General features: G+C 38.5%; 1 non-coding gene across 1 annotated transcript; it reads right to left on the reverse strand.

The window, feature by feature from the left end:
• Positions 1–14,243: 14,243 nt before the first annotated feature.
• On the reverse strand, positions 14,244–14,351 carry LOC112724727 (small nucleolar RNA R71). The gene has a single exon (XR_003163876.1). It is a non-coding gene; the product is annotated as a small nucleolar RNA R71 (small nucleolar RNA).
• Between the last annotated feature and the right edge of the window lie 904 nt (positions 14,352–15,255).

Here is a 15,255-nt window from a genome sequence, read left to right on the forward strand (position 1 = left end):
TCAGAATGGACCATCCTGGATATATTCTATGATGGTTTATCTGAGCTATCGAAGATGTCACTGGACACTTCTGCAGGTGGATCCATTCACCTAAAGAAAACGCCTGCAGAAGTTCAAGAACTCATTGACATGGTTGCTAATAACCAGTTCATGTACACTTTTGAAAGGAATCCTGTGAGTAATGGGACGCCTATGAAGAAGGGAGTTCTTGAAGTTGATACTCTGAATGCCATATTGGCTCAGAATAAAATATTGACTCAGCAAGTCAATATGATCTCTCAGAGTCTGCATGGAATGCAAGCTGCATCCAACAGTACTCAAGAGGCTTCTCCTGAAGAAGAAGCTTATGATCCTGAGAACCCTGCAATAGCAGAGGTGAATTACTTAGGTGAACCTTATGGAAACACCTATAACTCAACATGGAGAAATCATCCAAATTTCTCATGGAAGGATCAAAAGCCCCAACAAGGCTTTAATAATGGTGGAAGAAACAGGTTTAGCAATAGCAAGCCTTTTCCATCATCAACTCAGCAACAGACAGAGAACTCTGAACAAAATGCTTCTAATTTAGCAAATCTAGTCTCTGATCTATCTAAAGCCACTGTAAGTTTCATGAATGAAACAAGGTCTTCCATTAGAAATCTGGAAGCACAAGTGGGCCAGCTGAGTAAAAGGATCACTGAAATCCCTCCTAGTACTCTCCCAAGCAATACAGAAGAGAACCCAAAAGGAGAGTGCAAGGCCATTGACATAAGTGCCATGGCCAAACCTGTAAGGAGAGGAGAGGACGTGAATCCCAAGGAGGAAGACCTCCTGGGACGTCCAGTGATCAATAAGGAGCTTCCCTCTGAGGAATCAAGGGACTCTGAGGCTCATCTAGAGACCATAGAGATCCCATTGATCCTCCTTATGCCCTTCATGAGCTCTGATGAGTATTCCTCTTCTGAAGAGAATGAGGATGTTACTGAAGAGCAAACTGCCAAGTTTCTTGGTGCAATCATGAAGCTGAATGCCAAATTATTTGGCATTGATGCTTGGGAAGTTGAACCTCCCTTGTTCATCAATGAACTAAGTGATCTGGATCAACTGATATTGCCTCAGAAGAGACAGGATCCTGGAAAGTTCATAATACCCTGTACCATAGGCACCATGATCTTTAAGGCTCTGTGTGACCTTGGTTCAGGAATAAACCTCATGCTCCTCTCTGTAATAGAGAAACTGGGAATCTATGGGGTGCAAGCTGCTAAAATCTCACTAGAGATGGCAGACAGCTCAAGAAAACAGGCTTATGGACAAGTAGAAGATGTATTAGTAAAGGTTCATGATCATGTGGAGTCACAAAATAAACAAAAAAAAATCAAAAACGGAATCAAAAACAGCAGAAGAAAAATCACACCCTGGAGGAGCATCTGTCTGGCGTTCAAACGCCAGAACAGAGCATAGTTCTGGCGCTGAACGCCCATAATAGGAGCATCCTGGCGCTGAACGCCCAGAACAAGCATGGTTCTGGCGTTCAACACCAGAAATGGCAGCAAAGGGGCGTTGAACGCCCAAAATGGGCACCAACCTGGCGCTGAACGCCCAGAGTTGTGTGCAAGGGCATTTTGCATGCCTAAATTGGTGCAGGGATGTAAATGCCTTGACACCTCAAGATCTGTGGACCCCACAGGATCCCCACCTACCTTCACTCACTCTCTTCTCTCTTCTCAATCATCCTCTATTCCCAATAAACACTCATCCCTTCTGTCTTCCATTTACCACTCACACCCATACACCTACTTACCTTAAAAAATTCAACATCCTTCCCCACCCAATCCCACCCATATGGCCGAATACTCACAGCCATCCATCTCCTCCATATCCTCTTCTTCTTCTATTCTTTCTTCTTTTGCTCGAGGGCGAGCAACATTCTAAGTTTGGTGTGGTAAAAGCATAGCTTTTTTGTTTTTTCCATAACCATTGATGGCACCTAAGGCCAGAGAAACCTCTAGAAAGAGGAAAGGGAAGACAAAAGCTTCCATCAAGGGTCTCTAGCTCAGTGGTAGAACATTTGACTGCAAATCAAGAGATCCCTGAGATACCTCAGGGGATACATTTTCTTCCACACAATTATTGGAAGCAACTAAGGGTGGAACATCAAGAGCACTCCATCATCCTTCATGAAATCAGAGAAGATCTAAAAGCAATGAAGGAGGAGCAACAAAGACAAGGAAGAGACATAGAAGAACTCAAGGACATCATTGGTTCCTCAAGAAGGAAACGCCACCATCACTAAGGTGGATTCATTCCTTGTTCTTATTTCTTCTGTTTTTTCGTTTTCTATGTTATGTGCTTATCTGTGTTTGTGTCTTTATTACATGATCATTAGTAGTTAGTAACTATGTCTTAAAGTTATAAATGTCCTATGAATCCATCACCTCTCTTAAATGAAAAATGTTTTAATTCAAAAGAACAAGAAGTACATGAGTTTCGAATTTATCCTTGAACTTAGTTTAATTATATTGATGTGGTGACAATGCTTCTTGTTTTCTAAATGTATGCTTGAACAGTGCATATGTCTTTTGAAGTTGTTGTTTAAGAATGTTAAATATGTTGGCTCTTGAAAGAATGATGACTAGGAGACATGTTATTTGATAATCTGAAAAATCATAAAAATGATTCTTGAAGCAAGAAAAAGCAGCAAAGAACAAAGCTTGCAGAAAAAAAAAAAGGGCAAAAAAAAATAATAGAAAGAAAAAAAAAAGAAAAAAAGCAAGCAGAAAAAGCCAATAACCCTTAAAACCAAAAGGCAAGGGCAAATAAAAAGGATCCCAAGGCTTTGAGCATTAGTGGATAGGAGGGCCTAAAGGAATAAAATCCTGGTCTAAGCGGCTAAACTAAGCTGTCCCTAACCATGTGCTTGTGGCGTGTAGGTGTCAAGTGAAAACTTGAGACTGAGCGGTTAAAGTCAAGGTCCAAAGCAAAAAAAGAGTGTGCTTAAGAACCTTGGACACCTCTAATTGGGGACTTTAGCAAAGCTGAGTCACAATCTGAAAAGGTTCACCCAATTATGTGTCTGTGGTATTTATGTATCCGGTGGTAATACTGGAAAACAAAGTGCTTAGGGCCACGGCCAAGACTCATAAAGAAGCTGTGTTCAAGAATCATCATACTAAACTAGGAGAGTCAATAACACTATTTGAAATCTGAAGTTCCTATAGATGCCAATCATTCTGAACTTCAATGGATAAAGTGAGATGCCAAAACTATTCAAGAGGCAAAAAGCTATAAGTCCCGCTCATATGATTAGAGCTCTGTTTCATTGATAGTTTGGAATTTATAGTATATTCTCTTCTTTTTATCCTATTTGATTTTCATTTGCTTGGGGACAAGCAACAATTTAAGTTTTGTGTTGTGATGAGCGGATAATTTATACGCTTTTTGGCATTGTTTTTAGTATGTTTTTAGTAGGATCTAGTTACTTTTAGGGATGTTTTCATTAGTTTTTATGTTAAATTCACATTTTTGGACTTTACTATGAGATTGTGTGTTTTTTTGTAATTTCAGGTATTTTCTGGCTGAAATTGAGGGACTTGAGCAAAAATCAGATTCAGAGGTTGAAGAAGGACTGCTGATGCTGTTGGATTCTGACCTCTGTGCACTCAAAGTGGATTTTCTGAAGCTACAGAACTCAAAATGGCGCGCTTCTAATTGCGTTGGAAAGTAGACATCCAGGGATTTCCAGCAATATATAATAGTCCATACTTTGGCCAAGAATTGATGACGTAAACTGGCGTTCAACGCCAGCCTTCTGCCCAAATCTGGCGTCCAGTGCCAGAAAAGGATCCAAAACCAGAGTTGAACGCCCAAACTGGCACAGAAACTGGCGTTCAACTCCACAAATGGCCTCTGCACGTGCAACACTTAAGCTCAGCCCAAACACACACCAAGTGGGCCCCAGAAGTGGATTTATACATCAAATACTTACTCATGTAAACCCTAGTAGCTAGTTTATTATAAATAGGACCTTTTACTATTGTATTAGGCATCTTTTGATCATCTTAGGATCTTTTGATCATCTTTGGACGCCTGGTTCTTAGATCAGAGGGGCTGGCCTCTCGGCCATTCCTGGACCTTCCACTTATGTATTTTCACGGTAGAGTTTCAACACTCCATAGATTAAGGTGTGGAGCTCTGCTGTTCCTCAAAGATTAATGCAAAGTACTACTGTTTTCTATTCAATTCTTCTTATTTCGCTTCTAAGATATCCATTCGCACCCAAGAACATGATGAAGGTGATGATTATGTGTGACTCTTGATGAGATATTTTGGAGGAAAAGTAAATTTCTCCCAAAACTCACAAATCTAACCGGCAAGTGCACCGGGTCGCATCAAGTAATAAAAACTCACGGGAGTGAGGTCGATCCCACAGGGATTGAAGGATTGAGCAATTTTAGTTTAGTGGTTGATTTAGTCAAGCGAATCAAGATTTGGTTGATGGTTGTGTGACTTGCAAAATTAAATTGCATTGAAGTAAAAAGAACAAGAAATAAATGGCTGAAACTTAAAGAACAAGAAATTAAATGGCAGAAACTTAGAGTGCAAGAAATGTAAATTGCGGAATCTTAAAGTGCAAGGAATGTAAATTGCTTGAAATGTAAAGGGGATTGGGATGTGGATTTGCAGAAATTAAACAAGGAAAAGCTAAATTGCATCAAACAGAAGAGTAAAAGGGAATTGGGATTGAACTGGATATGAAGCAGAAAAGTAAATGAACAGAAAAAGCAGTAAACAGGGGATTGAAATGGAAATTTAGATCTCAGGACCCAGAGACTAGAAAACCAAGTCTAGATCTCAATGCCTTCCTAGATCGAACAAGAGCAATTGCAAGGGAATTGTAAATTGCAAAGAGAATAGATGAAGAGCAAATAGCCGGAAATGAAATTCAATTAACAGTAAAGAAAACAGAGAGATCCAAGATTGAGATTGAAACAGAATTTCTTCAATTCTCCAATCCAAGATCCAAGACAAGTGTAATTGAAATTGAAAGTAATGAAAACAAAGAAAGTAAAGTTCACTCTATAACAAAAGCTCTCCAAAAAAACTCTTATGAAAATTCCAAAAGGAAAGCTCCCGAATAAGTTGAATTCTATCCTATTTATACACTTTCTTCCAATGATCTTCAAGCCTTGAGTTGGGCCTTTGCTCTTGGTGGAATTGGGTTGAAAGAGGCCTTGGTTGATTGCTTTTGAAGTTTGAAGAAGAACCAAAGTGAACCAATTGAACCAGGTTTGAGTTTTGCAAGAGTTGGACCAAAGTTTGAGCCAAAGTTAGGGGTCTAACTTTGGCTCCAACTTTTCATAGCAGCAAGCACATTTTTCTGGTATGCACGTTGGTGCCAACGTTAGGGGTCTAACTTTAACCCTAACGTTGGCCTTGTCTAGTGTGCTTGTGGTGCCAACGTTAGCCTCCAAGTTAGGGGGCTAACGTTGGCGCAAACGTTGGCCCCTCTCCCTTATGTTTTCATGTGCCAACGTTAGCCTCCAAGTTAGGGGGCTAACGTTGGCGCAAACGTTGGCCCTTCTCCCTTATGTTTTCATGTGCCAACGTTAGATGGCCAGGGAGGAATTCATGTGCCAACGTTAGCCTCCAAGTTAGGGGGCTAACGTTGGCGCAAACGTGGGATGGCCAAGGAGGAAATTTCAAGTTCCAACGTTAGCCTCCAAGTTAGGGGGCTAACGTTGGGGCTAACTTCTTGCTTCCTGGTTCAATTTCACTTATTCCATTGTCCTCTCTTCACTCCTAGCCATTCCTCTTTGCTTCAACCTTTCTCCAAGCTTTCTTCACCTATCATTAATCAACCAAACTCATCAAAGTTATGCTCAAAATCATGAGATATTCATTCTTTCATAATATGCAACAAATATAGCATAAAACCTCATGAAATGGCATAAATTCATATATGGTTGGTTCAATCAAGGAAAACATGAAAATCTACTCAATTAGCTTGCTTGTAGCTCAAGAAAGTGCATAATTGTAATGAAAACAATAGAAAAAGGACTAGTTAAAATAGGCTAGGATGACTTGTCATCACAACACCAAACTTAAAGCTTGCTTGTCCTCAAGCAAGAAATGAATTATGCTCAGAGATTCTTTCAATTAAGATGGATTGAGGAACACTTGTAAAGTACAGTGAGTGAAGTGATCAAGTAACAGTGGGGTGAACTCTAAATCATATGCTCATGCAAGGGCTTCAGTGCTCACTAGTCCTTACATATTGGGAGTCGTAGGTCTTAGGATTTTCATCCAAATGGTATCATGGAGATCTCTTTATATGTAGTCACCTTGAAGCAGCTTATAGTTTCTGTGCTTTGGCCTCGACTCTAAGTATCATGTCTCAAAGCGGCTCTTTAGATAAGCTTTCAATCAATACTCCTAAACCAGTTGGTTTTAAGGTATTAGGTGTTAAAGCACCCCTAAGGATTTACTTGCTCAAGCCTCTTTCTTTGACACAACTCAACCACAAGCATTTTACTAGGCTAACAACTCTTTGAGTCATTGTTTCTTCTTTCTTTTCTGCCTAGTAATTGATGCTCAGAGCCTTGGGCCATGTTCTTTTTGTTTTTGCATTTTCTTTTCTTTCTTTTGTTTTGTTTGCTGCTTCTTGGATCAATAAGTTTTTGAGAATCTCCATAATACTTCTTTGAACTTCATGTCCCGCCTATGAGCTCCCATGCAAGTTTTCACAAGCATGCAACCTCAATACATTATCATACAACTAGAACCACCACTTCTCCTAATCTTTTGCTTGCCTCAAAATTGTTTAATTCCTCAATCCTTCTTTTCAAAGAACTTTCATGTGATGCATTTCTTGGAAATTGAGTGCAAACAAGTTTTGAAGATAAGAATGTTGTGAATGATCAAACATCTTGCTTATTGAATTATAAAGAAAGAAATTATACTATGTATGCAGGCAGGGGTATATAGAAAGAAATTATACTATGCAGACAGGCAGGGCAATTAAGGATACAATCCAACTTTCAATCACAGCAATATTTGATGTATCACTTAACAATACAACCTGTTGGAGTTCAATTGCTTTTCTTTTTCTCATCATCATCATTGCTGGCCTTTAGGTTCATCTTTTGTTCTTTGGTTGATGATGCTCAATCCTTCCAACAGCTTGTACGATGCTCTGCAATGATATTGGAAGTTGCTTGTTCCCCAAGCACTTAAAAACAATGGTTAGCATGCAGGATTTATTTGTGGGCCTTTGTACTTACTTTGGTGTGAGAACACCAAACTTAGTACCTTGCCAATGGTTCTTGTGCATCAGATTAACCATGTGTAAAACTCTTTTTCTTTTTCAAAAATGACAAAACTGAAAACTAGGAAACAGCAGAATAGTTAACTTGTTCATCCATCATGCTTGAAGCCAGCATTATGCAGAAAATGAGAATGTGTTTTATGATGGGATTTTGGTGAAACACCAAACTTAGAATCCTTCATTCTCCCTTATATTGTTTTGGTGTGCAACACCAAACTTAGCTTCTCGCAATGTAGATAAAACTAATTAACCTTTTTATTAAAATAGTTATGAACAGAAAACTACCTCAGGTTGGGTTGCCTCCCAACAAGCGCTCTTTTATTGTCACAAGCTTGACATCCTTCACTCTATGCTCATGGAAGTTGAGGTCTCAGTTGCCTTTGGTTTCCTCCTCTTACCGTAGGCTTCTCCTTGTTTTCCATAACTGCTTTCCCTTTCAACTCAGCAGCTTTTTCATTGTTCTTTGAGTCATCTTCAGTGGCTCTTAGGGATATATTTCCCTCGCTCTCACCCAGTTTAGCAGGGTTTTGAACCATTCGTTCCATGTACCTTTCAATTCTCTTGAGATATGCCTCTTGGTTTTTCCTTATGTCCTCCTGCTCTATTAATGTCATTTCTTGAATTTTCATAAACCTTTCCATCATCATTTCTAGAACATAGAGTTTTTGAAAGTTTAGGATTGGTTGTGACTGTGTTAATTGTGGTGATTGATGTAAGTCATTTTGGGCAGGTGGTGATGTAGGATAGGGTTGGAGGTGTGTATATTTGGGTGGTGTGTAGTGATTTTTGTTGGTATGATGATGTTTCTGCAGGTTTGGGAAGTTGGGGTTATTATAGTTGAAGTCCCTTTGTTCCTGATGCTGAGATTCCCTCATTCTTAAATAAGAATGTGGTTTCCATGGTGGAAATTGTGCATTCACTGTGGTAGAATGTAGAGAATCAATTTGTCTAACTATTGATTCCAAGTGCTGCTGAGTTTGCTGGTGTAGCTGCTTGTTTTGATTCATGATTGCTCTCACTCCTTCAAGATTCATTACTTCCTTTTTTGAAATTGCATTCCGTGGCGTCTCAAATGAGTGTTGGTTGTTAGCTCTTTTATCACTGAACTCTGCAGTTCCTTGGATGGTTGCTGTTGCCTTGAGTAGGCCATCTGAGAAGTAATCTACTGCTTTTCTTGTTTCGGAGGTTAATCCTTCATAGAACGCTCGAAAATCCACCTTGTCATTTGCTTTCTTGTGTCTCTCCCATGCTTTGAACAGTGGTTCTTCCTCTCTTTGTATGAATGGATGTACTCCTTCTTTCATCTTGATGTGTTGCTGGGGTGAGAAGAATTTGGCTAGAAACTTGGCAACCAATTCATCCCAACTAGTTATACTTCCTTGGGGAAAGGTTTCAAGCCATTGTGCCACTTCATCCTTCAGTGAGAAGGGAAATAACAAGAGCTTAATGGTATCATGGTCTACACCATTGAGATTGACAGCCCCACAAGTTTTCAGAAAAATAGATAGGTGCTGTTTAGAATCCTCCAAGGGATTTCCACCATAGGAACAATTGTTCTCTATTAGTGTAATGAGTTGTGGCTTCATGTTGTGATGTTCTTCTTTCTCAGAAACTCCTTCTTCCCTGTGACATATAAATCAATTAATAGAAAACACAGTGATTCTCTTGAAAATTGGATGTAGCCGGTTGGGACAAAACTTCAAACAGTTAGTGGGTTAGTCAAAAATTAAAGAAAAAGTGCTTGATCTAGATCACCACCTCACTTAATCATTGTCAATCTAATCAATCCCCGGCAACGGCGCCAAAAACTTGATGAGATATTTTGGAGGAAAAATAAATTTCTCCCAAAACTCACAAATCTAACCGGCAAGTGCACCGGGTCGCATCAAGTAATAAAAACTCACGGGAGTGAGGTCGATCCCACAGGGATTGAAGGATTGAGCAATTTTAGTTTAGTGGTTGATTTAGTCAAGCGAATCAAGATTTGGTTGATGGTTGTGTGACTTGCAAAATTAAATTGCATTGAAGTAAAGAGAACAAGAAATAAATGGCTGAAACTTAAAGAACAAGAAATTAAATGGAAGAAACTTAGAGTGCAAGAAATGTAAATTGCGGAATCTTAAAGTGCAAGGAATGTAAATTGCTTGAAATGTAAAGGGGATTGGGATGTGGATTTGCAGAAATTAAACAAGGAAAAGCTAAATTGCATCAAACAGAAGAGTAAAAGGGAATTGGGATTGAACCGGATATGAAGCAGAAAAGTAAATGAACAGAAAAAGCAGTAAACAGGGGATTGAAATGGAAATTTAGATCTCAGGACCCAGAGATTAGAAAACCAAGTCTAGATCTCAATGCCTTCCTAGATCCAACAAGAACAATTGCAAGGGAATTGTAAATTGCAAAGAGAATAGATGAAGAGCAAATAGCCGGAAATGAAATTCAATTAACAGTAAAGAAAACAGAGAGATCCAAGATTGAGATTGAAACAGAATTTCTTCAATTCTCCAATCCAAGATCCAAGACAAGTGTAATTGAAATTGAAAGCAATGAAAACAAAGAAAGTAAAGTTCACTCTATAACAAAAGCTCTCCAAAAAAACTCTTATGAAAATTCCAAAAGGAAAGCTCCCGAATAACTTGAATTCTATCCTATTTATACACTTTCTTCCAATGATCTTCAAGCCTTGAGTTGGGCCTTTGCTCTTGGTGGAATTGGGTTGAAAGAGGCCTTGGTTGATTGCTTTTGAAGTTTGAAGAAGAACCAAAGTGAACCAATTGAACCGGGTTTGAGTTTTGCAAGAGTTGGACCAAAAGTTTGAGCCAAAGTTAGGGGTCTAACTTTGGCTCCAACTTTTCATAGAAGCAAGCACATTTTTCTGGTATGCACGTTGGTGCCAACGTTAGGGGTCTAACTTTGACCCTAACGTTGGCCTTGTCTAGTGTGCTTGTGGTGCCAACGTTAGCCTCCAAGTTAGGGGACTAATGTTGGCGCAAACGTTGGCCCCTCTCCCTTATGTTTTCATGTGCCAACGTTAGCCTCCAAGTTAGGGGGCTAACGTTGGTGCGAACGTTGGCCCTTCTCCCTTATGTTTTCATGTGCCAACGTTAGATGGCCAGGGAGGAATTCATGTGCCAACGTTAGCCTCCAAGTTAGGGGGCTAACGTTGGCGCAAACGTGGGATGGCCAGGGAGGAAATTTCAAGTTCCAACGTTAGCCTCCAAGTTAGGGGGCTAACGTTGGGGCTAACTTCTTGCTTCCTGGTTCAATTTCACTTATTCCATTGTCCTCTCTTCACTCCTAGCCATTCCTCTTTGCTTCAACCTTTCTCCAAGCTTTCTTCACCTATCATTAATCAACCAAACTCATCAAAGTTATGCTCAAAATCATGAGATATTCATTTTTTCATAATATGCAACAAATATAGCATAAAACCTCATGAAATGGCATAAATTCATATATGGTTGGTTCAATCAAGGAAAACATGAAAATCTACTCAATTAGCTTGCTTGTAGCTCAAGAAAGTGCATAATTCTAATGAAAACAAAAGAAAAAGGACTAGTTAAAATAGGCTAGGATGACTTGTCATCAACGCTCATCATCCTTCTCCCTTATGAACGCGTGCCTGACAAACACTTCTGTTCTACATGAAATAAGCTAGAATGAATATCTCTTAGATCTCCTAACCAGAATCTTCGTGGCGTAAGCTAGAATGATGGCGGCATTCAAGAGAATCCGGAAGGTCTAAACCTTGTCTGTGGTATTCTGAGTAGGATTCAATGATTGAATGACTGTGACGAGCTTCAAACTCGCGAGTGCTGGGCGTTAGTGACAGACGCAAAAGGAGGGTGAATCCTATTCCAGCATGATCGAGAACCGACAGATGAATAGCCGTGCCGTGACAGGGTGCGTGAGCATATTATTCACTGAGAGGAGGGGATGTAGCCACTGACAACGGTGATGCCCTTGCATAAAGCCAGCCATGGAAAGGAGTAAGACTGATTGGATGAAGATAGCAGGAAAGCAGAGGTTCAGAGGAACGAAAGCATCTCCATTCGCTTATCTGAAATTCCTACCAATGATTTACATAAGTATCTCTATCCCTATTCTATTATTTATTATTCGAAAACACCATTATCAATTTATATCTGCCTAACTGAGATTTGCAAGGTGACCATAGCTTGCTTCATACCAACAATCTCCGTGGGATTCGACCCTTACTCACGTAAGGTATTACTTGGACGACCCAGTGCACTTGCTGGTTAGTTGTATCGAACTTGTGACAATTATGAATTAAGATCAGAGCACCAAGCTTTGGAGCCATTACCAGGATTTGTTCGAGCCTGGAGATCACAATTTCGTGCACCAAGTTTTTGGCGCCGTTGCCGGGGATTGTTCGAGTTTTCGGCAAGCTTTTGGTCCGATAACATCAGTGCCAAATTCTCTTTTGGTCCAGCAATAATAGTGCCCAGTTCCAAGTTTTGATCCGGCAACAACACCAAGTTTTTGTCGCCATTGCCGGGGATTGTTCGAGTTTGGACAACTGACGGTTCATCCTGTTGCTCAGATTAGGTAATTTTCTTTTCGTTTTCTTTTCAAAAAAAAAATCTTTCAAAAATATTTTCAAAAATCTCTCATCTGTTTTCGAAAAAAAAAATAAAATAAAAATGTTTTCCAAAATTTTATTCAAGATTTTTAAGAATGAATTCTAGTGTTTCATGGAGCATGTAAAGCCTGGCTGGCTGTAAAGCCATGTCTAAATTTATTTGGACTGAGGCTTGCAATTTGTTATAAAGAGCAATATACTCTCGTGTTAAATGCTGAAGCTTGGCTGGCCATTGGCCATGTCTAGTGTTTTGGACTGGAGCTTTCATTGAAAGCTTGGCTGGCTAGTGAGCCATGTCTAATTCCTGGACTAAAGCTTTAGACTAACATGGCAAGATTCCTGGAATTCATATTAAAAATTTTGGAATCCTTATTTTTTCTTTTTCATACTATTTTCAAAAAAATCCAAAAAATTAGAAAATCATAAAAATAAAAAATATTTTCTATTTCTTGTTTGAGTCTTGAATCATATCATAAGTTTGGTGTCACTTGCATATGCATCTAGCATTTTTCGAAAATATCATGCATTCATAGTGTTCTTCATGATCTTCAAGTTGTTCTTGGTAAGTCTTCTTGTTTGATCTTGATGATTTTTTGTTTTGTGTCTTTTCATGTTTATCATATGCATTCTTGAATTCTTAGTGCGTAAGCATTAAAGAATTCTAAGTTTGGTGTCTTGCATGTTTTCTTTGCATTAAAAATTTTTCAAAAATGTGTCTATGATGTTCATCTTGACATTCAAAGTGTTCTTGATGTTCATCTTGACATTCATAGCATTCTTGCATGCATTCATTGTTTTGATCTAAAAATTTCATGCATTGCATAATTTTCATGTTTTTCATAAAAATTCAAAAATCAAAAAAAAAATATCTTTCCCTTTTTCTCTCATCAAATTCGAAAATTTGGATTGACTTTTTCAAAAATTTTTAAAATTTAATTGTTTCTTATGAGTCAAATCAAATTTTCAATTTGAAAATCTTATCTTTTTCAAAAACTTTTTCAAAAATCAAATCTTTTTCAAAATTCTTAGTTATTTTCGAAAATTCCAAAAATATTTTTCAAAAATCTTTTTCTTATTTTTATACCAAATTTTCGAAAATAACATAATCAATTAATGTTTTGATTCAAAAATTTGAAGTTTGTTACTTGCTTGTTAAGAAAGATTCAAACTTTAAGTTCTAGAATCATATCTTGTGATTTCTTATGAATCAAGTCATTAATTGAGATTTTAAAAATCAAATCTTTTTCAAAACTAATTTCAATCATATCTTTTCAAAAATATCTTCTTATCTTATCTTTTTCAAAAATATCTTTTCAAAATATCTTTTCTAACTTCCTAACTTCTTATCTTTTCAAAATTTGTTTCAACTAACTAACTAACTTTTTGTTTGTTTCTTAACTTTTTCAAAACTACCTAACTAACTCTCTCTCTCTAATTTTCGAAAATATCTCCCTCTTTTTCAAAAATTTCTTTTTAATTAACTAATTATTTTTATTTTTATTTTTCATTTCAAAAATTTTCGAAAAAAAATACTAAACATTTTTCAAAAACTATTTTCAAAAATCACTAACTCTTTTTCAAAATAATTTTCGAAAATTTTCCCTCTACCATCTCATTCTATTTATTCATTCATATCCTAACATCTCATCTCACATCTCTAGCCTCCTCACAGTTGTGTTTCTTCCATTATATTACATTCTTTGTCTCCCCCTCTTCTTCCACTCACACAGGGATCCGTATACTGTGGTATAAAGGATCTCTATTATTATTATTATTTTTCTGTGCCTTCTTCTTTGTCATATGAGCAGGAGCAAGGATAAGAACATTCTTGTGGAAGCAGATCCAGAACCTGAAAGGACTCTGAAGAGAAAATTAAGAGAAGCTAAATTACAATAATCCAGAGATAATCCTTCAGAAATTTTCGAACAGGAGAAGGAGATGGCAGCCGAAAATAATAATAATGTAAGGAAGATGCTTGGTGACTTCACTGCACCTAATTCCAATTTACATGGAAGAAGCATCTCCATTCCTGCCATTGGAGCAAACAACTTTGAGCTGAAACCTCAATTAGTTTCTCTGATGCAGCAGAACTGCAAGTTTCATGGACTTCCATCTGAAGATCCCTTTCAGTTCTTAACTGAATTCTTGCAGATATGTGATACTGTTAAGACTAATGGAGTTGATCCTGAAGTCTACAGGCTCATGCTTTTCCCTTTTGTTGTAAGAGACAGAGCTAGATTATGGTTGGATTCTCAACCCAAAGACAGCCTGAACTCTTGGGATAAGCTGGTCACGGCTTTCTTAGCCAAGTACTTTCCTCCTCAAAAGCTGAGCAAGCTTAGAGCTGATGTTCAAACCTTCAGACAGAAAGAAGGTGAATCCCTCTATGAAGCTTGGGAAAGATACAAACAGTTGATCAAAAAGTGTCCTTCTGACATGCTTTCAGAATGGACCATCCTGGATATATTCTATGATGGTTTATCTGAGCTATCAAAGATGTCACTGGACACTTCTGCAGGTGGATCCATTCACCTAAAGAAAACGCCTGCAGAAGCTCAAGAACTCATTGACATGGTTGCTAATAACCAGTTCATGTACACTTTTGAAAGGAATCCTGTGAGTAATGGGACGCCTATGAAGAAGGGAGTTCTTGAAGTTGATACTCTGAATGCCATATTGGCTCAGAATAAAATATTGACTCAGCAAGTCAATATGATCTCTCAGAGTCTGCATGGAATGCAAGCTGCATCCAACAGTACTCAAGAGGCTTCTCCTGAAGAAGAAGCTTATGATCCTGAGAACCCTGCAATAGCAGAGGTGAATTACTTAGGTGAACCTTATGGAAACACCTATAACTCAACATGGAGAAATCCTCCAAATTTCTCATGGAAGGATCAAAAGCCCCAACAAGGCTTTAATAATGGTGGAAGAAACAGGTTTAGCAATAGCAAGCCTTTTCCATCATCAACTCAGCAACAGACAGAGAACTCTGAACAAAATGCTTCTAATTTAGCAAATCTAGTCTCTGATCTATCTAAAGCCACTGTAAGTTTCATGAATGAAACAAGGTCTTCCATTAGAAATCTGGAAGCACAAGTGGGCCAGCTGAGTAAAAGGATCACTGAAATCCCTCCTAGTACTCTCCCAAGCAATACAGAAGAGAACCCAAAAGGAGAGTGCAAGGCCATTGACATAAGCGCCATGGCCGAACCTGTAAGGAGAGGAGAGGACGTGAATCCCAAGGAGGAAGACCTCCTGGGACGTCCAGTGATCAATAAGGAGCTTCCCTCTGAGGAATCAAGGGACTCTGAGGCTCATCTAGAGACCATAGAGATCCCATTGAACC

This window comes from Arachis hypogaea, chromosome 11 (genome assembly GCF_003086295.3).
Source record: "Arachis hypogaea cultivar Tifrunner chromosome 11, arahy.Tifrunner.gnm2.J5K5, whole genome shotgun sequence".
In the NCBI taxonomy this organism is placed as follows: domain Eukaryota; kingdom Viridiplantae; phylum Streptophyta; class Magnoliopsida; order Fabales; family Fabaceae; genus Arachis; species Arachis hypogaea.